The 23,788-nt window shown below is 43.9% G+C and overlaps 1 protein-coding gene across 3 annotated transcripts in view; it reads right to left on the bottom strand.

Moving 5' to 3' along the window:
* Window positions 1-23,788, bottom strand: part of ATP8B1 (ATPase phospholipid transporting 8B1) — a 123,564-nt gene that overhangs the window by 82,881 nt on the left and 16,895 nt on the right. Inside the window, exon 2 of one of the 3 annotated variants that reach the window (XM_066247565.1) lies at window positions 7,021-7,281. The exons of the other annotated variants lie outside the window; for them this stretch is intronic. The gene's annotated coding sequence lies outside the window, so the exon portion shown is untranslated. The remainder of the gene's footprint in view (window positions 1-7,020; window positions 7,282-23,788) is intronic. 3 annotated transcript variants of the gene reach the window in all.

Here is a 23,788-nt window from a genome sequence, read left to right as displayed (position 1 = left end):
GAATACCCAGCTCGTAACCTGCTGTGCTCGGGGCTGCAAGAAAATGTCACCCTAGTAGTGAGAGAGACATTAAATATTTTACTCTCCCAGCTGCTCACAACAAAGCAGCCTGGGTGTATCCATTACCACCTCCTCAGATCTCCCCAGGAAAGGGGGAACGAACCTGTTACAATACCGACCCTCTCGAATTTAAAATACATCAACAAAACAGTGGTAGAGGCCATATCTTGGCAGAATGAGTCAAAGTGGGATTTTTCAGAAAGAGAAAGTGTTATTTCCAGAAACAGAAACTGTCTACACCTGACACCTCTGCTACAATATACAGTCTGTATCTTGCCAGCAAGAGACACGCAACACCAGGCAGCCAAAAATAGGTCCGGCGGTTCATCAGCAATGTGTAATTGTACAGCGGGGAACCGGAGCCCAATGCGTTCTTAGCTCCGTGTGTGACACTCCTATCGGAATCTCTTTATTACATGGTCCCTGTGATCACATCCTATTGAAAAAAAAAGGCTAACTGCGCCATACAACCATGTCAACACTTGGGATGAGAAGGACGAGAACCTAAATCTTCTCATTTTTTTTCCTACCAAGACAAACGTCCTTCATAAAACCTCCTATAGATTTGGCAATTTCACATGGACTGCTCCATTGAGTGGATCCTTGATTATCTGCATGTTTAATGATTGATTGCTTCACTATCTGTGGGTCACAGGCTGCACTACCTTCCTGTTCGGCTGAGGGACTCACCTGTTTACACAGGCAAGCTCCCAGAGGGAGTTTTCCACTTTTAACTGTTGAGAGAATGGGCAGAAGTGGACAATTTCCCAACCATTTCCAAGCCTTACACTCTCAATTCTCTTCTGTTCTCTATAGAAGAGTCTCAGTGGGGCTCTTCCTATGCCACCAACCCTGGCCATAACCAGGAGCAGTCCTTCCAGGGACACATATGAGACTCGCCATGCACCCAATGGAATTAGAGCAGAAACCACCAGCTCAATGCAACCTGTAGCTATGTGTTGTTTGGCTCACTGAGGGTTTCTTATTTACTTAAATTTTAGCTCAGTGCATTTAAAAATCTGTTGACTATGGCCCTGGCCGGGTAGCTCAGTTGCTTAGAGCATTGTCCCAATACACCAAGGTTGCAGGTTTGATCCCCGATCAGGCACACACAGGAATCAACCAGTGAATGCATAAATCAATGGAACAATAAATCAATGTATTTTTTTTCTCTCTCCCTCCCTCCTTTCCTATCTCTCTAAAATCAATCAATAAATAAAATTTAAAAACCTGTTGATTCTGCATAAAATCCAGATTTCCAATTTTTCTTAAATTGGGAAATCTGGCAACACCTAAACAAGACAACCAGCAGTGGGGCCTAGGTCACACAACTGCTTCTGCGTGCTGTGTTCCCCAGTCGCCATATCCCCTCCCAGCCCATGCAGGAACTAAATCGGGACCCTACAAATGCTGGGGGGGGGGTTTCCTTTCTGTTTCTATTTTGTTTGCTAAATTATTTTGTTCATTAGATTCCACACATGAGTGAAATCACAGGGTATTTGTGTTTCTCTGACTGGCTCATTTCACTTAACATAATTCTCTTCAGGTCCATCCATGTGCTGTTGCAAAAAGTAAGAGGACCTTGCTTTTTATGGCTCAGTAGTATTCCGTTGTGTACATGTACCACAGCCTTTTTATCCACGCATCTACTGACGGGCACTTGGGCTGCTTCCAAATCTGGGCTATTGTAAATAAAACTGCAATGAACTACCATGCTTCAAATACTCTTGCTATTTCTGTTTTATAGATAAGGAAACTGAGGCTTAGATAAATTTAAGTGATCTCAATGTCATACAACTAGTCAGTGGCAAGCTGGAATTGCATTTAAAGTCTGTTTTGCTCCAAATAGGTGTTTTTTAAAAATAGTTTTTCTTTCTTAAATTTATTCCTTGATTTAGAAAGAGAGAAAGATTGCAGTTCCTGTATGTGCCCTGACCAGGGATCAAGCCAGCTACCTTTGTGTTATCAGGGAAAAGCTCTAACCAAGTATCCAGTCAGGGCCCAAATTAGTGTTTTTAACTAACACTCTGTTGCTCACTTGTTCCCTTTTAGCAAGGGAAATGGAATGTCACCAAGCAGGATAGGCACACCTGGGTAATTTTCAAATTTTTATTTGCAAAGGGCACCCTCTCATATTAATTGATACAGGGTGTTCTGAATTAGGATCTATGATAGCCACAAATTTGTCATAAAGTTCTTAAAAAGTGAAAGAAAAGTACCACAGACTGTTTCTACATTAGGAATCTTTGTTGGTGGTGACCCAGGTTCACTTGTTAACATTTTACGCCGTTTACATTACTCTTAGGTCCCTCTCGCCATAGTGTACTTCCCTCCGAACCATCCTAAGATAGGTGACATCATATTCCCTACCCCTCAAGACTTCAGGGGGAGTGGCTTACATCTCCTTATACAACCATAACCACTAGTTATCAACATTAGACCATTTAACATTACTAGGTTATCTAATACTCTTATTTTATCATTGACCCTATAATGCCTTTTTATAGTATTCTATTTCCTCCAGGACAAGATCCAGTGTAAATCAAGAATTACTTTAAATAGCCAATTCCTTTCATTTGGAACATTCTCACAACCTTTTTTTTTTAATCATTGATGACACCAACATTTTTAAAGAGTACGGTCCCCACCCACTCAGCCCACTTTTTAAAAAATTGAACATTCCTCATTGGAGCTTTGACGCTTCCTCATGATGGCATCTGGGCTATGCATCCTTGCTGTAAAACTGCACAGGTGATGCTGTGTCCTTCTCAGGGCAGCACACCTGGAGGCACATAATGCCCTCCATCCCTCGCCGGTGATTGAATTCGCATCAACCGGTCAAGGTGTTGTCTGATCTCTCCACTATATTTTTTTAAACTTGCAATTTGTAGGGAGGCACTTTAAGACAAAGCAAATCCCCTGCTCTTTACCACAACTTCCTCCTAGATGTGGCACCCACTGATGGTTCTGGCCTGACCCTATCTTTATAATGTCTACACCGGGATGACTCCTGCGTCTTGCATTCCCTCCGCATTTATCATTGGCTTTGGCGTGTCACTGTAAGGAGGGTCTCCTTTATTCCCACTAATTTGTCTATTTATCTGTTTGTCTACTATATATTTAGAATGAATGCATACATTCTACTTTTCCCAGTGGTTTTTAATCCCTTATTGTCCATAATTACTTTAGTGTTCAACTTGTCCCAGGTTGGGCCAGTGGGAGTCCCTTTGAGATGACACATGTCCTTAGAACAGACCTCCATCCTTCTTTGAGCATTTCCATACTTTGTAGCAGTAAAAAGATGTACCAAGCTCACTGTGCCTGTTCTGCTCTAGTCCGGTTCCTTCCTGTGAGGAATGATATTAGTGACCAAGATCTGGGCACTAGAGTGCTCATTGCCTCTGGGGTGTCCTGAATTCTTGGCCCTTTGGTGGACAGAATTAAGTAGTATCCACATGTACATGCAGATGTACATATAAACACACATACATACATATATGTTACATGAGTGCTTCTACATGCACATATTTCAGAAATGAATTTGTATCAATACCTCCAATTCCAATTGATCCCCACAATTTCTCCCATTCCATGTTACCTGGAGGTCCCTTCCTCCTCAGCGAAAAACCTGGCTCCTCAGAACAACACATTTACTCATGTGCTCAATGCCAACATATATCTAGAACTTTTACACCAATATTACTACACGAAACATCCTAAAATAGTTTCGGATCTTTTGGCCTTTCTCCCGCACCTTGTCTAAGGCTGAGCATTTGTAGTAAAATAATTTGTCCACTGTTCCCTGGATTCGTTCCTTCTTTCCCCTCTTCATTGTGGCTATGGTACTTGTTTGAGATGTAATTGGGTTCATTTATTTTATTTTGCTTTCAGGTTTAGGATTTTCTCTTCCTTTACCTTCTATTGATTTGAATTTATTTTTTGAATATGTAGAATAATTAACATGCTCCTCAAAGTCAAACAATTGCTTAAAGGTACTTAGCCAAGTGGCTCTCCCTCACATAGCCCCTTCTTATCTCCACCCACCCCTGGTTAGTCATCGATGTCACTGGGTTCTGTTCATTCTTCTTGCGCTTCTTGTTATTAAAATGAGCAGATATATCTATTTCTAATTATTATCTTTCTTATACAGAAATCGAATAGATATGCTTGTTTGTACTTTGCTTTTCTTAGTATCTCCTGGGAATCATTAAAACTCACTTTTCAGGGACTGTTGACAAGTAGAGAAACATTGTATGTCTAAATCATTTTCTTGGAAGACTGTTTAAAGAAATTCATAGATTCCACGATGCTTTGCTCCCTTTCTGCTCTCTGTTCTCTGAAACAGAAGTCATCTACCACTCCATGTCCTCAGGTCAGGTTTGTCTATAGGGACTCAACTTCACCAGGGCTACAGGAAAGTTAAGATACTTTCCAAGGACCTTCCCCAAGCGAAATTTTGATCTAAAATGGTGGCCCTAATAGTAGCAACTAAGTAACTATTCAAGCATAGGGACTGAAAATGATCACTCTGTGAACCTTTAAACCCTGGCAGATATCTGGCAGCTTGTGTCAAATGGCCATTAAAGGAACCAGGAAAGAAAAGGAGGTATTAGGATGACTCAAAACAAACCCAGCACCACTGTTGGGTAACCCAGTCCAGGCCCTGCCCTTGGCAAGCCAACTGCAGCTCGAGGCTAATGTCCTCCGACTCCGCCCATCATTCCCACCTCGAAGGAGAGCTAGTAGGAGTTCCTCACACTTTGCCACCCACACCCAAACTCAAGGGCACTGGAGAGTGCTTGCACTCCAAGCTCTCCATTCACCAACAAGAAGCGAGCTAGTATTGTGGCACTGGGTTTTTCAAACTTGGCCAATCTCTCCGATATGCACAGGTCAGGGGGAAAAAGAATAACTAAAAGTGATTCCCACCATAGTGATTTTAATGAGCACACAGAAATATAAAAGGAAGAAAGCCAGAGATGAATTCAGTATACTAATATAATTATAGTCTCAGGGGTTATTATGACAAATACAATCACTGTCAGATAAGACTATGGGTGGATGAGCCCTCTGAGGGCTTGGCCTCACGCCCTGTCTTATCTAGCTGAGTTTCAGTCCTGTCCACCAGACCCACTGGCTGCAAACATGGCGCTGAGCAGAGCCAGCCCCAGCAATGCCTGAGCCCCCTTCCATGGCCAGCCTACCTCCATGGGCAGCTTTTCTCTTTCACCTTCCCCACACTGAACGCTGCTCTCCCTGGAGGGAACGAGAGAAGCTAGTGGCTTGCACAAGACACAGCTCACGAGGAACACACACCCTGGAGTTTAATCCTATACCTGCGGCAAAACCTCTTCCCTTCATGAAACTCTCCACGAGGAAATATGGCCACACACTACTGCCCTCCTCTGTTTACCAAGATGTTCTGTATTGTGAAAACAAACTTAAAAGTCCTGAAGTGGTTCCAAAAAGGAGGAAACATACCTAGTAGAAATAGATACAATTCACATAACCTCAACTTGTACTTAATGGTGTCTAATTTAATTTTCCCTCTACAACAAAGAAACCACTTCGGTTCTACAAAAGGATTTGACAAGGGTCAGTTTGTCTAACTGGAATAACATGTTCAAGAATTGGTGGCCACTGAGCACCTCTATTACTAAAACAGGGTGAAGTCATAAGAATATCTTCAACTTCCCAGATGGGAAGCTTGCTGAAAAGAATTTTCTTGAAACAAGAGAAAATAGAGGACTAGTCCAGCTAAAGAGGCAGGCTGAATTATCTCCCCCCCCCTTTTTTTTTTAAGAGACCAGGGGAACTGTCATCTATGCTTCAAGCAATTTTTAAATTAAAACCCAATAGCTCCTCTGAAGGTCCCTGAGATAACACAGAGTAGGGGAGAGAGGCCAGCACTGGCTGTGACTTTCGGCAGGTCATGTCCCCACCTGGGCTCAGTCTCTCACCTGTGAGTGAGGATGCTCAACCAGATCACTGGTTCTACAATGGGATCACACATCAGAGCTCCATGGAATGCTGCTAACAATGACAGACGGCGGGGCCTGGACCTAGACCTGAAGCTGGACTGGGAAGTGGCGGCGACGGTCCTGTCCTGGGCTTCCCTAGAGGCCCCAGATCCTGCCTGGCCTTGAATTTCCAAACTCATTCAGATTTGAAAAACTACCATATTTCCCTATGTATAAGACGCACCTTTTCCCAAAAACTTTTGGGTCTAAAAACTGAGTGCATCTTATATAGTGGTTGTAGATTTTTTACTTGCGTTTCCTGCTTTCTGGACAGTGATGAGGAGCTGTATGAATTTTATGATGAATAAAACTTGAGTTCAATAACGTTATGTAAAACTCCCCCCCCCAACTTTGGGCCCCAAAATTAAGGTGCATCTTACACAGGGAGTGTCTTGTACATGGGGAAATATGGTAGTTTTAAAATTAGTAAATTATTTTTTAAAATAGTTTTAGGTTTACAGAAAAGGTGAGCAGAAAAAAATGCCCCTATAATTACCATCCTGCATTAGTGCAGTGCATTCTTCTTAACCGATGTCCACAGTTTATATTAGGCTCACTTTGTGCTGTACATTCTATGGGGTTTGACCATGTACAATGACATGCATGTTCTCTAGTTTAAAGAATACACTCCTGAGTAAGTCTTGCTCTCAATAGCAGGACTTCCCTTCCCTCCCACAAAAGGTGAAAGGGATTAAGAAGTACAAATTTCCAGTTAGGAAAATAGTCACAGGGATGTAAAGTACAGCACAGGGAGTAGAGTCAGTAACACTGTAATAACTATGTATGGTGCTCACTTGGTACTAGACTTACGGTGATCACTCCAGAAGGTAATGTCTAATCACTTCACCTGAAACTATAATATAGTATGTAAAAAAAAAAAAAAAAAGAGTGAGGCACAGTAGAAGGCAGTAACACAGAGGGAAAAACCAAAGATACTTACATTCAGCAAAGGTCTAACCTGCTTGGTGGTGCAGTGGGTGAAGTGTCAACCCAGAATGCTGAGGTGACCAGTATGAAACCCCACGGTAGTCCACTGGAGCGTGGGCTGTCGGCTTGAGTGCAGGGTTGCTGGCTTGAGCAGGGGATCGTCCACACAGTCCCAAAGGTCATTGGTGTGAAAAGACCAGTTGCTGGCTTGAGCCCAAATGTCGCTGGCCTGAGCAAGAGGATGGTGGCTTGTGTGGAGCCTGAGGTCTGATCCCTGGTCAAGGCATGTGGGAGAAGCGATCAATGAACAACTAAGGGGAAAGCAGCTACGAGCCGAGGCTTCTCACTCTCTCCCTCCCTCCTCTCTCTCTCCCTTCCTGTTGCTCTCTCAAAAAGAGGGGGGGGTCTATGTGTCATGTGTCCAAACACCATACCTTTTAATTTTTTTCTTTTTAGCACTTAGGATATCTTTGCTACACAAGTTATCTGTTACATAAGCTACCAAGCTCATAATACTCCTTAATAATATAATGGGCTTCCTAGGTATGATGAGCCACAGATTCTATGACTTTATAGTCTTGGACACTTTTTAAAAATCTAAGAGATGGCAACCAGATGTTGACAGAGATTACATCTCTTGATCTAAAGATAACTGGCACTTGCAGTTCTATGAAATTTAGAAGTTAAAATAATGAGACCCTTAGGAGTGAAAACGAAGGTCTTTGAATGTACATTTTTGCACATTTATCCCAATTATTTCTTTAGGGTAAATGCTATAGAATAGTTGTCAAAAAAAACAGTTGCTAAAGATGGAATTCTGCATCCAAAAATTGTGCTAGGAACTAGTAGTAACATTTCAACATTTTTGTTTCCACGTGCATTTTTTTTCAAATTCTAACACTTTAAAGGACTAACCGGAATAAATTATATTAAGTTCATTTCTTTTCATACAACTTTTCATTTAATAGGGATAGGTTTTAATTGATCAAAAATATATTTAAGAAAGTTAGGAGCTCTTTCTTTGCCATTATTCTTAAATTAACTTTTCTCTTTCAAGCACTCAGTTGTAAAGAAACATAAAATAACAAATGTTAGTTGAGGGGGTTGTAAAGTCAAAACTCTTGTACATTGTTAGTAGAGCTGCAAAGTGAGGCAGCCACTGTGGAAAGCAGTATGGTGGCTCCTAAAAACAATGAAACAATGCCTGGCAGGTGGTGGCGCAGTGGACAGAGCATTGACCAGGAAAGCTCAAGTCGCCAGTTTGAAACCCGAGGTCTCAGCTTGAGCTCAGGGTCACTGGCTTGAGCCTGAGGTTGATGGCCCAGTCCCAGTCAGGGCACATAAAAGTAGTCAATGCACAACGAAGTGGAGCAACAACTTGATGCTTCTCTTTCTTTCTCTCTCCCTCCTTCCCTAATTCTTTCTCTCTTTCTCTCTCTCTCTCTCTCAAAAAAAAAAAAATTAAAATTAAACATAGAATTACCATATAATCCAGGCAAGATGCTATAAAAATTGACATCTAAACTAGGACAGGACTGGATGGGGAGGGGAGGGGAGGGGAGGGAAGGGAAGGGAAGAGAAGGGAAGGGAAGGGAAGGGAAGGGAAGGGAAGGGAAGGGAAGGGAAGGGTCATTCCAGGCAGAGAACACAGTACCTGCAAAGGTCTTGAGGTAAGACCGCACTCAGCCTGTTCTCTGAATGCAAGCCTGTCCATGTGACGGAAAGTCAGAGGGTGACAGGAAAGTGATGAGCAAGGAAGTGAAAGGTGAGCAGATAACCACGGGCATTAGGGAGCCTTGAGTTTATCTTCAGGGCAACAGGAAGCCGCCAAGGGCTTTCGGCACTGAGTTAGTTACACTCTAAGAATGAAGGCTAGATCATCCCATTCCAGGGGGGGCTTCCATCCAGCAGAGAAGCTGCCTGAGGAGTTCGGGAGGGTACAGTGGCATGTGTCCCATGTCCCATATCCCTCTGATTCTAATCATCCCAGCCAATCCCTTATCGAAACGCTAGCTCCTCAGAAAGCCAACTGCTGCCTGAGTGGGCATTTCAGGTAAGAATAGTCCAGGTCCATTGTGAGGCCCCATACGGGTAGCCACTAGCCATGTGAGGCTATGTGAATGTAATGAACCAAAATTAAATTAAAGGCAGTTTCTCAGTTGAACAAGCCACATTTCAGTGCTCAGTAGCTACATGTGGCTGGTAGCTAGATACAGAACATGTTTTTTAATTAATTTTTTTTTATTATTATATGTTGATTGATTTTAGAAAGAGAGAAAAAAGGGAAGAAGGGAGGGAAGAAGAAAGGAAGAAAGGAGGGAGGAAGAATAAAGGAAGGAGGGAGGAAGAGTGAAGAAAGAGGGAGGAAGAAGGGAAAGAAGAAGGGAAGGAAGAATGGAGGGAAGGAGAGAAAGAGAGAGAAGTATTTATTTGCTGTTCCACTTAGTTGTGCATTCATTCCCATATGTGCCCTGACGAGGGATTGAACCTACAACCTTGGTGTTATAGGACCAGGCTCTGACTGACTGAGCTAGCCAGCCAGGGTTTACTTTTATCTCATCACAGCAAGTTCTATTGGACAGCACTGGTCCAGGATATGTAAGCAGGATTGGATCTAAGACTTGCCAGGCATCTTGGTTTTACTGCATTAAACCAGCTTGCAGCTGGGTTGGGCATTATTTATAAACACACATACACAGCTCTAAATCAATTTTTTTAATTACAGAGTCAAATTCCAGGCAACTGGCAGTCCCTCACAATATATATTCAAGCTACAGCTATCCTAGATATCACTTAAATAAGGAGATAAAAAGAATAGTTTTTCCATGCCACTAAGAAGAATCCTAGAATCATACATTCTTTAAAGCCATTTCTAAATCCTCAAAAAATTGCTGGCCAAGCACATTGAGGGAGGATAATAAACCCCAGATTAAAATTCTAAAAAGCCATTTAGACTATTTTTGTGCTACAAAAGCTAAGCTTTGAAGGTTTTTTCTCTCTTGGGATTCAATGCACAGGATGCATATTTTTACAGTGCCAATCCTTACTCTAAGTTCTAAAAATAAAAGGCAAGATATATTGCATGCCAAGTGGGTAACAAACCCGAAGCCAAGGGCAAACCTGGAAATGGATGCAGGGAGGAAATGAGTTATGCTGTGAGATGAAACACACGCCCAGAGAAAGGGTTAACCCTTGGGTGGACCATCACCGACATCATTTTCAGCCAGCTAACAAACCCAAGAAGCCAGGGGTGGGTGATGATTTCTGCAAAGAGAAATCCGGGTGTTTTTATTTTCCCAGCTGCTCAGAAAGTAACTGACCAGCCTGAAGAGCCCAGCCCAAGCCCTCATGAAGAATCTGGTGGGCGCGTTTCCAGTGACTAGATGGTCCTCCTAGGTTGCCTGAGCATTCTGGTCCTGATGCCAAGGCACAAGTTGGCTTTGGGAAGGACCCAGACGGACCACATGCAGCCTTTGTTTGACATTCTCGGAGCCCAGGCATGTTAAAGGAGGGGCATCTCAGGAAGAAACAAGAACCAGGTGTCTGCATCACCCAAAACCACATACCGGCCAGGAGAGCCCAGCTACCCAGCCACGCCCCCACCGCCACAGCCGTTAGCTGCCCGCCCGCACTGCAACCCCTTGTTCCTCTGGGCTCCATCTCTGCCCAAATCTGTCCTTCAAGGAGATGAAAATCAAGATCTACTTGCCTTCCTCCTCCATGTCCTGCAGATAGAATCCTACGTCAGTTTAAAACCAGTTTCTCTGGAGCCTTTCCAAGGATGCTCGTGGGCTTTTATGCCCCAAACCACCAAGAACGGAAGGCCATTTATTTACCAATTGCTGGTTTGGTTAAAATCAGGAACAATAAGCCTCCTTCACCAGGGTAAAGCCAGAAGCAGTTAGTGTGTGCATTATCTCAAGTGACAGGAAATGGCCAAGGAGAGCCCCAGAATAGACAGTCGAGACAGGACTTGGGGACAACTCACTTAGGAGGAACGGGCATCTGTAGCAGTCCAGATGCACAGGAATGGCATGTGCCCTCCAAGAGCTGCTTATTTGTAATTTGGATTTAATAGTGGGTTAATGATAACACTGGCCACTTACAGAGCTACCACTCTGTGCCAGGTACTGTTCTAAGCACTTAATACATATAAACATGTTTCAAGCTCACAACTCAGTGAGGCAGGTCCTGTTATTCCCATTTTCAGATGAGGAAACTTGCCCAGTATCTCACAGCCAGCACAAGGAAGAGCTTAGATTCAGATCTGCTCAGTCTGGCCCCAGCTTGCTCATCGGGGCAAACGATGCATAAGGAGCGGGCACATTGGGGCCTGCCAGCTGCAGATGCCAAGTTCATGGCAATCTACCTAGGGGTGAAAACACCTTGACATGCCCTGCTGTCACAGACAGAGAGAAGGACAGAAAAGGGACAGTCAGACACAGGTTGGTGTCTCCGCTCTCCTAGGCATGTGGACTTCCACTGTTGTCAGGAGAAAGTGTCAATGCAGTGCCAGTACAGCTGGTGGGGAGTTAAGACGGTAAATCTCTGCACAACTGCCTCGTAAAGTCAGAACGGAGCTATTTCCGTTGGAGACCAACTACCCACTTTGGAGGATAGGTTAGCAGTCCTTCACCCCTTCAGATGGTTTAGCTGAGCAGTTTAATACGGTCCTCAGCACTGGGCTTTGCACAGCTTCTATTTCAGGACAATTCCCTTCTCTGCCTTTTCTCTGACCCTTCAATTCATCTTCTTTGTAATTCCTGAACGATCAGAGATAACCCGGTTTCCCTTACTTAGGCTTCCAAAGATCACACCCGGGAGTCATTTTTAGGTATCAGCACTTTAAAAGTCGATTGCGGAGTTTCCTTTCTGATAAGTGATGAGCTGTCAGGCCACCCACAGGGGCAGCTTGCTCTGGGGTGCTGCCTCGAGTCTGAACTTAACCGGAATCCCTGCCGGTGAAAACCAATGAGCTGATCAGAATGCATCCAGTCCCTACAGATTTGAATAATATCTCATGAGATAAGTTAGTTTGCCAGTCGCATCAAGGGGTGCGCTCAGCAATTTTCTTGGAACAACCAGAAAAAATACGGAAGGAAACACAGCTCGAGGCCCAGAAACTCCTGATAAAATACCTCGGGGGGGGGGGGGGACAGGCAGGCTGTACCTTTAGTTTTGAGGCAAATAAACCAGATATAGAACCCCAGGTTCCCACCGCAAGAACCCTTCTTGAGCTGAGGTCAAACTTGTGCGTCTGTTAGTTACATCAGTGCTTTACAAAAGAGCTAAGATCTGTCCCAAGGAACAAGCCTCCTGAAGTGTGAAACTCCACCATTTCTTCTTTTAATTGAAACACCAATGCAATAAACAAGTTTTCAGTATAGAAAGACATACAGTGTATGAACTATATATATAAGTATATAGAGACATATAAAACCTAGGTCTGGTCCTCCTATGCTATAGTTGGCGACAGTGGCAAAGACACACCCACCATACCTCAGTGCTAGGAGAATCCAGGGGAGACAGCTGTCAGTGTGGACTGACCTGATCGGCAGGACTTTAGAGAAAAGAATTTCTCTAAAGGGAAGGGAAGTTCTCTGAGTTGAGCCTCGAAGGTCAAGTTGGGGCGTGATCAGACTGGGAGAGCGGCAGCGAGAGAAGAGAGGCACTTGAGGAGAGGAAACCGTGGAAGTAACCATCTCAGAGCACACAGGACTGGGGGACTTACTCAAGGGTGGGCGGGTGCAGGGGAAGGTGGTTGGAAGAGGGGGCTGCACAGTGTGGACTGTGGCAAGGCTGGGAAGGCCTCGCAGTTCAGAGGCATCTGGAATTTGTGTGCTAAGCAAGCACAGGCCACCACAGGCCTGTGATTTCAAAACAACTGTCTCCCAACTATAGGACAGGTACTCAGGTAGCTCCTGGTGGGCAAGACATGGCTCCTGCCCTTCTGAAGCTTAAGCCTGGGAAGAGACAGACAGGGATGGACTGGCACTGAGGTCAGCCCTGGAACTGTAAGCATAATAAGTAGGGCAACAGAAGAGAGGGAGCACAGTTCTAGGCAGTTGTCTGTGCAAAGGGCCTGGGGCCCCTTCAACAGGGACTGGCCTGGTCAGATCTGCATTTTAGAAATGGCCATGACCATGCACTCCAGAGCCAGATGCTGTTCATCTGTGGCCCAGACAGGGCTGCAGAAAGTCCCTCTGGTCCCGATCTCTGGATGACAAAGGCAGAGGCTAAGGCAGGGGTCCCCAAACTACGGCCCGTGGGCCACATGCGGCCCCCTGAGACTATTTATCCGGCCCCCACTGCACTTCCGGAAGGGGCACCTCTTTCATTGGTGGTCAATGAAAGGAGCACATTGACCATCTCATTAGCCAAAAGCAGGCCCATAGTTCCCATTGAAATACTGGTCAGTTTCTTGATTTAAATTTACTTGTTTTTTATTTTAAATATTGTATTTGTTCCCGTTTTGTTTTTTTACTTTAAAATAAGATATGTGCAGTGTGCATAGGGATTTGTTCATAGTTTTTTTTTATAGTCTGGCCCTCCAACGGTCTGAGGGACAGTGAACTGGCCCCCTGTGTAAAAAGTTTGGGGACCCCTGGGCTAAGGCATTGTAGGCAGAGAGGGGGTCATGGAAACCCTTCCGCGGGAGAAGCAACAATATTTCACAGCTCATCTGGTTGGGACAAGGGGTCAGGCAGGAAAACATCTAGGAAGATCAGGGGCTTCTAGCTCGGGGAACTGCTGCTGGAACCTGAGGAAGCGCAAGCAGCTAAACGTGGGGATTGTTCTTAGTTTCGCCTTCTTCTCACTGAGAGACACTGTAGCAACAGCATTGTAGATGGGCCTCACATCTTGTTAAAGAGGAAAGTGGCTCCCCTGAGTGCTTCCACATTACCAAAGAAGCTAAATTTAGAACCAGAAGTCTCTCAGATCAAACCAAAGCAGAATCCCTCCTTCTCCGTTGAAACCCACTCTTTCTCAGGGGTCCTCATCTTGGTAAAAAGTGACCCCATCCTTCCAGGTGCTTGAGACAAACCCCTGGAATCCTGCTGACTTGACTCCTTCCTCACACTCTGTCCCTAAGTCATCAGCAAACGCTACAGGCTCTGCATTCCAAACGTTTCCAGAATCTAGAACCTCTCACCTCCTCCATGCTGGCCGCCTGGCTGAGCCACTATCATCCTCTCTCACCTGGGTTACAGGTAGTCCCCAAACTGCTCTCCTGCTTCTGTCCTTGCTCCCTGGTGGCCTAGTTTCAGCACACAAGTCAGACTGATTCTCTACAAAGGTAATTCAGATTGTGTAACTTCTCTGCTCAAAACCCTGCTAGAGATTTTTTCTCTTCGAGCAAAACCCAACATCCACCCACTGTTTCACCCCCTCAGCCTGACCTCCACCACCCTCCTGGGCTCTGCTCCGGCCACAGTGGTCCCTCCTTGGCCCCACACTCTGTGGGAGCCAGGTGGTGTCTGTCCCTGTGCCTGGAATTCCCCTGCAGTCCCCAAATAGCTCCACCCCTCCTGTCATTGTCATAGTTCAAAGTTCACCTTTTTAGGAGACCTGCCCAATGACCACCACATTTGAACTGTGTGGCCTCACCTTCCTGACACCTTAGCCACCTTTACACCGCTCCTCCCCTCCTAACAGACTCTAAAATGTGTTCATGCGCCTCCTGTCTCTTCCTACCAGCACGCACACCCCTGAAGGAAGGATTTCTGTTTTGTTCATATATACCCTTGCACCTAGAGCACAGCCCCACACACAGTAAGTAGGTATGTTAGCAATATTGTGGACTGGATGAAAGGTCTCCTTGTTAATGAGGCCTCTTCAAAAAAAAAAAAAAAAAAAAATGAGGCCTCTTCTATTCGCCCTCACTGTGTACTGGTATATTTTTTCCATTGTGATTATCACCAAGCGACCTAACACTTGTTAGAGTGCTTATTCTCTGTCCCTCCAACACGAGCATGTATAAGTGCCATGAGGACAGGAACTTTGTCATGCGTGGGTTCAGAACGAGCCACCCCATGTTCCTATCCTGGAGATGGCAGGGCAAAACTTTATTTCTTAAACATCTGCTCTTATCACCCTGCCATGACCCTTTGAAGGTCTCAAGGTGCATTACCTCATCCCTAGTTCAGGATGTCTTATATACCTCCACCCTCCTTTCTGTCTCTGAGCTTCTGGTGCACAGGGGAGGAGGGTCTGACTCTTCCATGTATGCAGGGTTCCCATTCATATGTAGTATTACATTGGGTTATTGTCTCTTGCAGACCTCTCTCACATCTCTTTGGTGATTAGACCAGCCTGAAGAATCTTGAAGACAGAGGAAAGTTTGTTCGTCCCCCACAGTCTCTTCTCCTTGCTGTATTTGAAGCACCTAAAACAGTGCCTGGCACATAGTAGGTAGTTGGTAGGTAATGAAAGGTTTTGGATACTAGGAACAGAATCTAAATGTTTGGTAAATGAGAGGAAGGAAGGAAGGAAGGAAGGAAGGAAGGAAGGAAGGAAGGAAGGAAGGAAGAAAAAAGAGAAGAAGAGGAGGAGAAAGAGGGAGGAAAGGAAGAAAAAAGGAAGGAAGGAAAGGAGAGAAGGAAGAAGGGAGAGAGGGAGGGAAAGGGAAAGAGAGAGAGAGAGAGAGAGGAAGTCTCACTCCATATCATCAGGGTCACAGATGAGTGGCCTAAAAGAAAGAGACCATTGGTTCTTCTAGGATGGGAAGAGATTCTGTGGAGGAGCAGTAAAATAAGTAAACATTCATTTAAAATCTATCCACTCATGTGTTCCTTTAGCTGAAATAAAAGGGAATATCTAGTAATGTTGCCAGAACAAGAAATAAATAAGACCCTGGATTCCAATCAAAGGAATCATGAGTCACTGAATAACAATTATTACCATTATTTTTGGCTACTTTCTTCTATGGTTCTCTTAACAATAAATTCAAAGGATTGGCCAATCTTGTGAGCTGGCAAAACAAACAGAGTGAACATACTGTATGACTCATTTCAATTTAAAGTCGATACTACACATGAAACAAACAAAACCAACATTTGTGCTTGGCTGAATTCTGTCCAACTACTCTTTCGCCTCCATCGCGACTTGTTTGGCATGCCGCCTATAATTTTAAAGGTCATGACTGTAATAATAATGTCACCTCAAATTCATAAGGTGCTTTTCTTCTAGGATATTTATTAGTCTTCACCTACAATGTTAATTAGACTTCTGCCATCGTTGAAAGCATTTCATCACCTGGTTTCAGCACCTCCCCTTGCAAAAAGGAAACGGAGACGTGAACAGGTTTAGGTGTGTGGCCAGGTCTCAGGGCCAGCCAGGGAAAGAGTCAAGTCCTGTTCTGCAAGCCTGGGATACCACCCACACAGCTAACAACAGTTACCCAGTCTCCACCACTGGGTGAGAGAAAGAAGTAGAAAAACAGCACGAGTCAGCCCTCACTTCCTTCTTCATATCTGTTCTCAGGGCTCATTCCACATTCTAACCCAGAGTCCGCTCAGTTCCCTAGAGTGACCAGAGCGAGTCACACACATGAGCATTTGCACACAAATCTCATTTTTCACAGTATGAAGTTAAGGAGGAGTTGATTGAAAAATAAGGGGGTAAAAGGCTGGGACAACATTTTCTGATCTGTAGACTATGTTCAACCCATTCCCTCCTTTCCCCAGAGATCAACAAGATACTTCATTGAGGCAGCCCCTCAAGAGAAGCTCATCTTGATGACTTAAACACTATCCTGGCCCAAGGCAAGAGAGCAAACCAGAAGGGTGAGCGGACTGTATGACTTCTCTAGGCCCTACTCTAGTCCTATCATTATGTGACACGCTATTTTCCCTTCTCTCAAAGGTCTTTCAACGGTTTCAAGTTAATTATTAAGTTGCGAGTAGAATCCATTGGCAGAAATTATGTAAGATTTCAATCTGTTGCGTATCAACCATACTCTTCATTTCAGGTCGAATTTGAAGGCCAAATTCCACTGCTATTTGCTTTGTTTTGGTGGTGGGGGGGACATGGAGTGTATGTATGCATTTGTAAATGAAAAGTTTAACCCTAGAAAGCAAACCAATGAGCTGGTAACAGCTATTGCCTTTGGAGAAGGAGCCTGGGTACTGGGCTGAAAGGGAACAATTAAATTTACTATATATACTTTATACCCTTTTCTGTCTTTTGAAGGTTGTAATCATTGGCTGTATTATTTACTCACCAATTAAACTGAAAAACAGAAAAAATATGTGAAACAAACTGAAGCTCGGAAACTATTATTGTCAGAGAGCCCTTTAATCAAAAAACAATGACGCCTGACATGTGGAGGTGCAGTGGATAGAACGTCGACTTGAATGCTGAGGTCACTGGTTCGAGACCCTGGGCTTGTCTGGTCAAGGCACACACAAGAAGTAATTACTATGAGTTGATGCTTCCTACTTCTCCTTTTCTCCCCTTTCTATTTCTCTCCTCTCTCTCTAAAAATAATAATAATAATAATAACAACAACAACAACAATAAAAGTAACAATGACAGTGTTGTATCTTGGTTTACCAGTGATGTTTGACAACGATGGAGCTTACGAGGTGGATGGTGAGCCACCCGAAGCAGTTCTGGCTTTCAGTCGTGCCTTACATCCCTGTCCTTGCATTAGTCATCTATTGCTGCATAACAAATGATGTTTAGCAGTTCAAAACACAAGTGTGATCTCCGTTTCAATGGCTCCGGGTCTCAGGTGGGCTCAGCGTCTCTCTCAGGGCTACGAGGCAAGGTGTCAGCCAAGGCTGCAGCCACCCTAAGGCTCCCTTGGGAAGGCTCTGCTTCCAAGCTCACTCACAGCACTGGAGGCAGGATTCCGCTACTCATGGGCTGTCAGGTGGGGGTTCCCTTCAGTTCTTTGCCATGCACACTTCCTCATAGGGCAGTTCACAACATGGCAGCTGGCTTCTCTTAGAGCAAGTCTAAGGAGGGTCTTTTTGCAGGCCTGCCTTGGCAGTGACTTTTCCTGCTGCCTGCCATATTCTCTTCATGAGAAGTGCATCACAAGGTCCAGCCCACCCTCCAGGACAGAGGCGACCCAGGGACAGGAGCAGCCAAAAGTTCCACTCAGCGAGAATCCTGACATTTTAGCAGGGTCCCAAATATGTTGAAAGTCTTTTGAAGCAGCTGTTATGAAACAAGCACTAGAGGGCTAGTGGTCAATGAGACCCAGAGAGACGTGACTTCACCCAGAACAGCATCAGGAGGTGCCAAACATTACGAGGACACAGGGACAGGACTGCAGGGCATCTGAAGAGGCAGAAAGGAAACGCAAGTTACCTTTTAAGATCAAAGTTGGTATCAGTTCTGGCCTGTTATGTCCACTTTTTTATTTTTGTAACATTGAATGCATTTGTTTTTTATTTTTATTTATTTTTATTTTTTTAATTATTTATTTATTTTTTACAGAGACAGAGAGTGAGTCAGAGAGAGGGATAGACAGGGACAGACAGATAGGAACAAAGAGAGATGAGAAGCATCAATCATTAGTTTTTCATTGCGCGTTGCAACACCTTAGTTGTTCATTGATTGCTTTCTCATATGTGCCTTGACCGCGGGCCTTCAGCAGACCAAGGAACTCCTTGCTGGAGCCAGCGACCTTGGGTTCAAGTTGGTGGGCCCGCGCTCAAGCTGGCGACCTCGGGGTCTTGAACCTGGGTCCTCCGCATCCCAGTCTGACGCTCTATCCACTGCGCCACTGCCTGGTCAGGCTGTTTTTTATTTTTTGAATGATAAACTATCAATTCTTGCATTGTGCAATAAAAGAGAAACGAAACACTTGGGTATAATGTTAAACACCGTCTTCTTTGCTAAAGCCCATTGTAAATCACAGCAGCACGTGACTGTTGGGGTTCAAAAGCTGAATTTCAAATGCACAGGTTGTCTGTATATGGAAAACTGTCTTGGAGACATCAATAAATATAGCGAAAGTTTTTGAAAATCTGAAGTTGGAAAAGGTAAAGCGAACAAGATCTCTTCTTCATCTTGAAATTCAGCAAATCCTCAGAAGGATTAAAAAAACATTCAACTTGTCAATTTCTTTTAAAAGTCCTATGAAAATCAAAGCGCCTGAGCTAACAGTTGCTCTGAGTGTTACTGAAGGTCTGTGACAGGATTCACACTGTAAAGGGTTTCCTCTGGCCTGGCTCCCAAGTCATTCCTTGCAGCTGTAAGGTACATCCTGTTGTATGTTTACATATGCAGTATTAACAGCTTCGAGACTTTAACAATCAAAAGTGTCAGATCTTATCATGCTGCGAAACTGGTAGGCCGCCTTCCGATTCAGGGCTGCCTTGGTGGAAGACCAAGAAAAAGAAAACTTCTCGGAAAATGTGGTGGGCGGTGGGGCTCACAGTTACATCTAAATATGGATTTTCAACAGTCTGGCCGCTCTCCTCCAAGCCAGAGAAATGATTTCATTTAACTTCTCAAATATACGCCCTTATTCTTGCATTGCGCAACCCTTAAAAATCCCTTAATTGGCTCTGGCTGAAGGGGTTGCGTGATGGAAACAGTACTGCCCACGCTCCAAAAAACTTATTTCTTCTTGTAAGGTTCTACCCCGAGAAAGATGAGGTTTCACGTTTTCCGTTTTTCCTTCTGTATTCCAGAACGTCCACCCCGGCTCCTCACCCTGGCTGATTAGCAAAATTATTTCTAAGTGGCCAAGAGGCCAGGCTGAGCAGCGCCGTCTCTGATTCCATCCTAATTTGGACAGGAGACAGCCTCCCCACCTCCACCGTGTGGGCTTGATGCACAGCGGCCCGCCAGCCGGTGACGCAGGCCGCTCCCACCCGGCTGTGTTTGCATCCTCCAGCTGTTGAAAATTTATGAAACCAGACTTGAAGGCCGTTCCCAGAACCGTGGCTGGTCTCGGATGTGAGCAATCCCCAGAACACCAGAAAGCGGGCCTTCAAAACAAACTGGCTTCTCTCCTTCAAAATCTCTGGGAACTACAGAGAAAATAAAGGGACAGACACAGCAGTTTCTACTTTCTCAATCTCTCAAGGTGACTTGGAAGTGTAGAAGTATCTGGGTTACTGGTCTAGGCTGAAGTGTAAGTCTGAGTTTCTGTTCTTGACAATAAATGGGTTACATTAAAAAAAAAAAAGAAGTGCTTTCATTTATTTATTTTTTTAATGTTTATTTTATTGATTTTAGAGAGAGGAAGGAAGAGAGCAGGAGAGGGACAGGAACATCTGTTACAGTGTGTGCCCTGACCGAGATTCGAACCAGCAACCTCTGCACTTTGGGATGAGGTTCTAACTAACCAAGCTATCTGGCCAGGGCTAAATTGGGTTACTTTGATCCTAGTCTTTATAGCAGCCTGGAGAGCTTTGTTGAATTTTGACAATAAAACCAAATAGACTAGAACAGCCCCTATTTTAGAGCCCTGAGGGTTGTTAGAGAAATTCTCCAAATTCTTCATTTTCACAAGAAGGATCCAGAGCTCAGAAAGGTTAGGGGAGGTGAATGTGAGGCGTGTGTTTGGTCTGCCTGCCCCTCGGAGTCCCCATCCGTGAACTGGTGACTAATGTATCCATTCAATCATCTAACAGGTATTGAATGCCCACTAGGTAATGCTTGGGATGAAAAAATATGATGGCCCCCTCCTCACAGGAGAGAAACCTTAACACAGGGGCATCACAGCACAACGTGGTAAGTGCCAGGACAGGGTGTTGCGTCCCGGATTTGGGGGAAGCTTGGGGAAGCCAACCCAGCCCAGCCCTGGAAGAGCTGGCGAGTCACTCCGGGCCCGGAGGATGTTGCAGCAGCTGAATGCAAACAATGAAGAATTGTGTTCCCCGGAGAAAGGGCAGAAGGGGCAAAGCTGCCCTGCCCTCTCTCTTTCAAAGTCTTGTGAAAATAAGATACTGCATGTGAAGGTTCTTTGGATTCAGCAAACCACTGTGCAGACATGAACTGTGAGGTTATTAAGTGACTCGATCGAGGCCACCCACAGCTGATGCATTACAGACACCAGTCCCATGTATCCAAGTTACACCGTTCATTCATTTTAATCACTTCTCCCATAGCTGTATATTTAGACATTTCCTTAAACCCTAGTGAGTTTCTGATACACTAGATCAGTGGTTCTCAAAGTGTGCACCAGGGCACACTGGTGGGCCCTAGAAGATTTCCAGGTATGCCCATTGGTATTCCAGAGAAATATGTGCATGTTGGGGACCAAAAAACTAACAGGGTTTTTGGAGTTTAGATTTTTGGGGGACAGAGGTGTGGGGAATTGGCTGTAAGCTGATTAGGTTGCAAAAGGCTGTTAAGCTGTGGTGCTGGATTGTTTACACTACCCCCCATGTTCCCTGGAAAGACTGGAGGCAAGTTTCTTCTATCCTTTGTTTGGTGTACTGTTAATATTTGCTAATGGCCCACTTTGCCCTATAAATAAAGCAAGATGTGGTTTTGGGGCGTACTTTGTTCTTGCTAGCAGCAATTTCAGGGCCCTCCCAACCCCATATTTTCTTAATTCTACATATTTTCTTAACTCCATACCATTCCCATTCGGGACCTGGAATTACTAGTTGCGCTGGTTTGTGGCATGTGCCCAGATATAAAAATATAGTTACTCTTTTATACCATTATATTATGGAAATACCATTCTTTTTGTTAACACATCATTATATTTATTATTAACACATCATTATATTATTTTTAGATAAATACACCCAAATAAAGTGGATAGATTTCTCAAAAAGAAGTGTGATATTGAAGAATCCGATTCTGGAAGTGAGCAAAAGTTAAGTGTAAATAAAATAGGACTTGAAGGCTGACAGGTAGAATTTAATTTATAACATTTTCCATCATTTAACACTGAACAATATGATTGGATTAGAAACCCATTCACAGAAGCTTCAAGTGATTTTGGTTTAACATTAACAGAAGAAGAAGAACTAGCAGCTATATCCACTGATCATGGATTGATGATTAAACATAAGGAATTGTCTCTTGAAGCCTTTTGGATTTCTATAAAAGAAGAATATGTGGCAATATCTAAAAAAGCTTTGAACATTTTACTACAATTTTCAACATCCTATTTATATGAATTAGGATTTTTTACCCTCAACACAATTAAGAGTAAAAAGAGAGGAATTCTTCAATGTATTGATGAGGAAATGAGAGTTTGCCTTTCAAATATATGCCCAAACATTGAAGAAATCACTAGGACACATCAGGCTCATGTTTCTCATAAACACAAGAATGAAAAAACACATTCGCGCCGGGACCTGCTGAATTCACTAAATCTTACTAAGAATGTGTCTATATATATATATAAAGATAATTTTTTGTCGTTTTTTTATTTTTTAACCCCTCTTTTTTATGAATTCTAAAAAAGCATAACAAAAAATGTAACATAAAAATGTTTTTTAATGTCAGAATAAATTTAATTTTGCCATATTTATTCCGTTTAATTACCATAAAAGCATGCTTGGACTTTATATTTCTTTTCTTTAATATTTGACTTAATTATTATAACATATTTCTCAGAAATTTGTATATAGTGCACCTACAATTATTTGTAGGATTTTAAATGCACCCCAACTTCAAAAAGTTTGAGAACTATTGCACCAAAGGCATCCCATAGAGGGCTGATTCCTACCGTGTTTACATTCCGAGCAGCAGTTCTCTGACTTGACTACGCATTAGAATCACCCCGGCTGTATCCCTGTTGGATACAGAATCTCTAGGTGGGGGCTCAGGTGTAAGTATATTTGATGCTCCCCATGTATTTTTAAGGTGCAGCCAAGTTTGAGAACCTCCTTTACTGCAAAGCCAAGAAGGGATTGCACACTCACTCCCACACACAGAAAACTGCTCTGCCACATCTGCTTTTTGTATCTTAAGGCAGCTCCAGGTAATGTGACACCCATGTGTTTGCATCTGGACTGGACTGTGGTTCTTTTAGGAAAACAGATTTATGCTCTGAATGATGACTGGCCTGGATTGATATGAATCTGCCTTTTCTGAAGATACTCAGGCTGACAGGGGTCGGGGGTGCCCAGCAGTACAACAAGTGGTCAGAACAGACCATCCAGATGAAACACGCTTTGCAGAGAAACCATAAAGCAGATACTGTGCAGCTTCCAGCCCAGAGAACGCAGCTGGAGGAGGGCAGGCGTGATGGATGATGCCGGGAGGGTTTCCGTTCAAGGAGAGCCCTAACATGCTGCTTGTGGTCCTTTGAAACTGATACCATGTAACAGGATGGGCTTAAAACCAACTCTTTTTTATGTTTCTATTTCCTTGAATAATATAGGAGGGGCTGTGTAAAACAATACCTTTAAAGTATCACATATACCTGTAGAGGCTGCCTTAAATGACTGTCATGAAATGCTTCTTTATGTGACACACAAATGAAAGTGTAAGAGAAAATGAAATATTGGGGAAAAGACAGAAGCCACCTCCTTTGCCATATATCAAAGGGCAGGTGAGGACAGAGAGGATGTCCTTTTAACAAAATAACTAGTCTTCCGTGCCTGTGTCCTTGCTACTCAAAGGGAGGTCTGCAGACCAGCAGTGTTTACAGCACCCAGAGCTGGCCAGCCTCCCACCTGCCAAACCTGGAATCTACATTTTATCAAGATCCCTTGGGAGATTCACACGCACATTAGTGTTTGAGAAGTGACTGGTGGACACTGTGGAATCAGCCTCTTTCTGAATGGCCCATGGCATCTACAGGAGGGAGCATGATGTTCCCTCCTGTAGATGCCATGTTCTTTAGGATC

This window comes from Saccopteryx bilineata, chromosome 11, assembly GCF_036850765.1.
Source record: "Saccopteryx bilineata isolate mSacBil1 chromosome 11, mSacBil1_pri_phased_curated, whole genome shotgun sequence".
Lineage (NCBI taxonomy): Eukaryota > Metazoa > Chordata > Mammalia > Chiroptera > Emballonuridae > Saccopteryx > Saccopteryx bilineata.
Note: the sequence above shows the minus strand (reverse complement) of the source record. Positions and strands in the feature narration are given on the sequence as shown.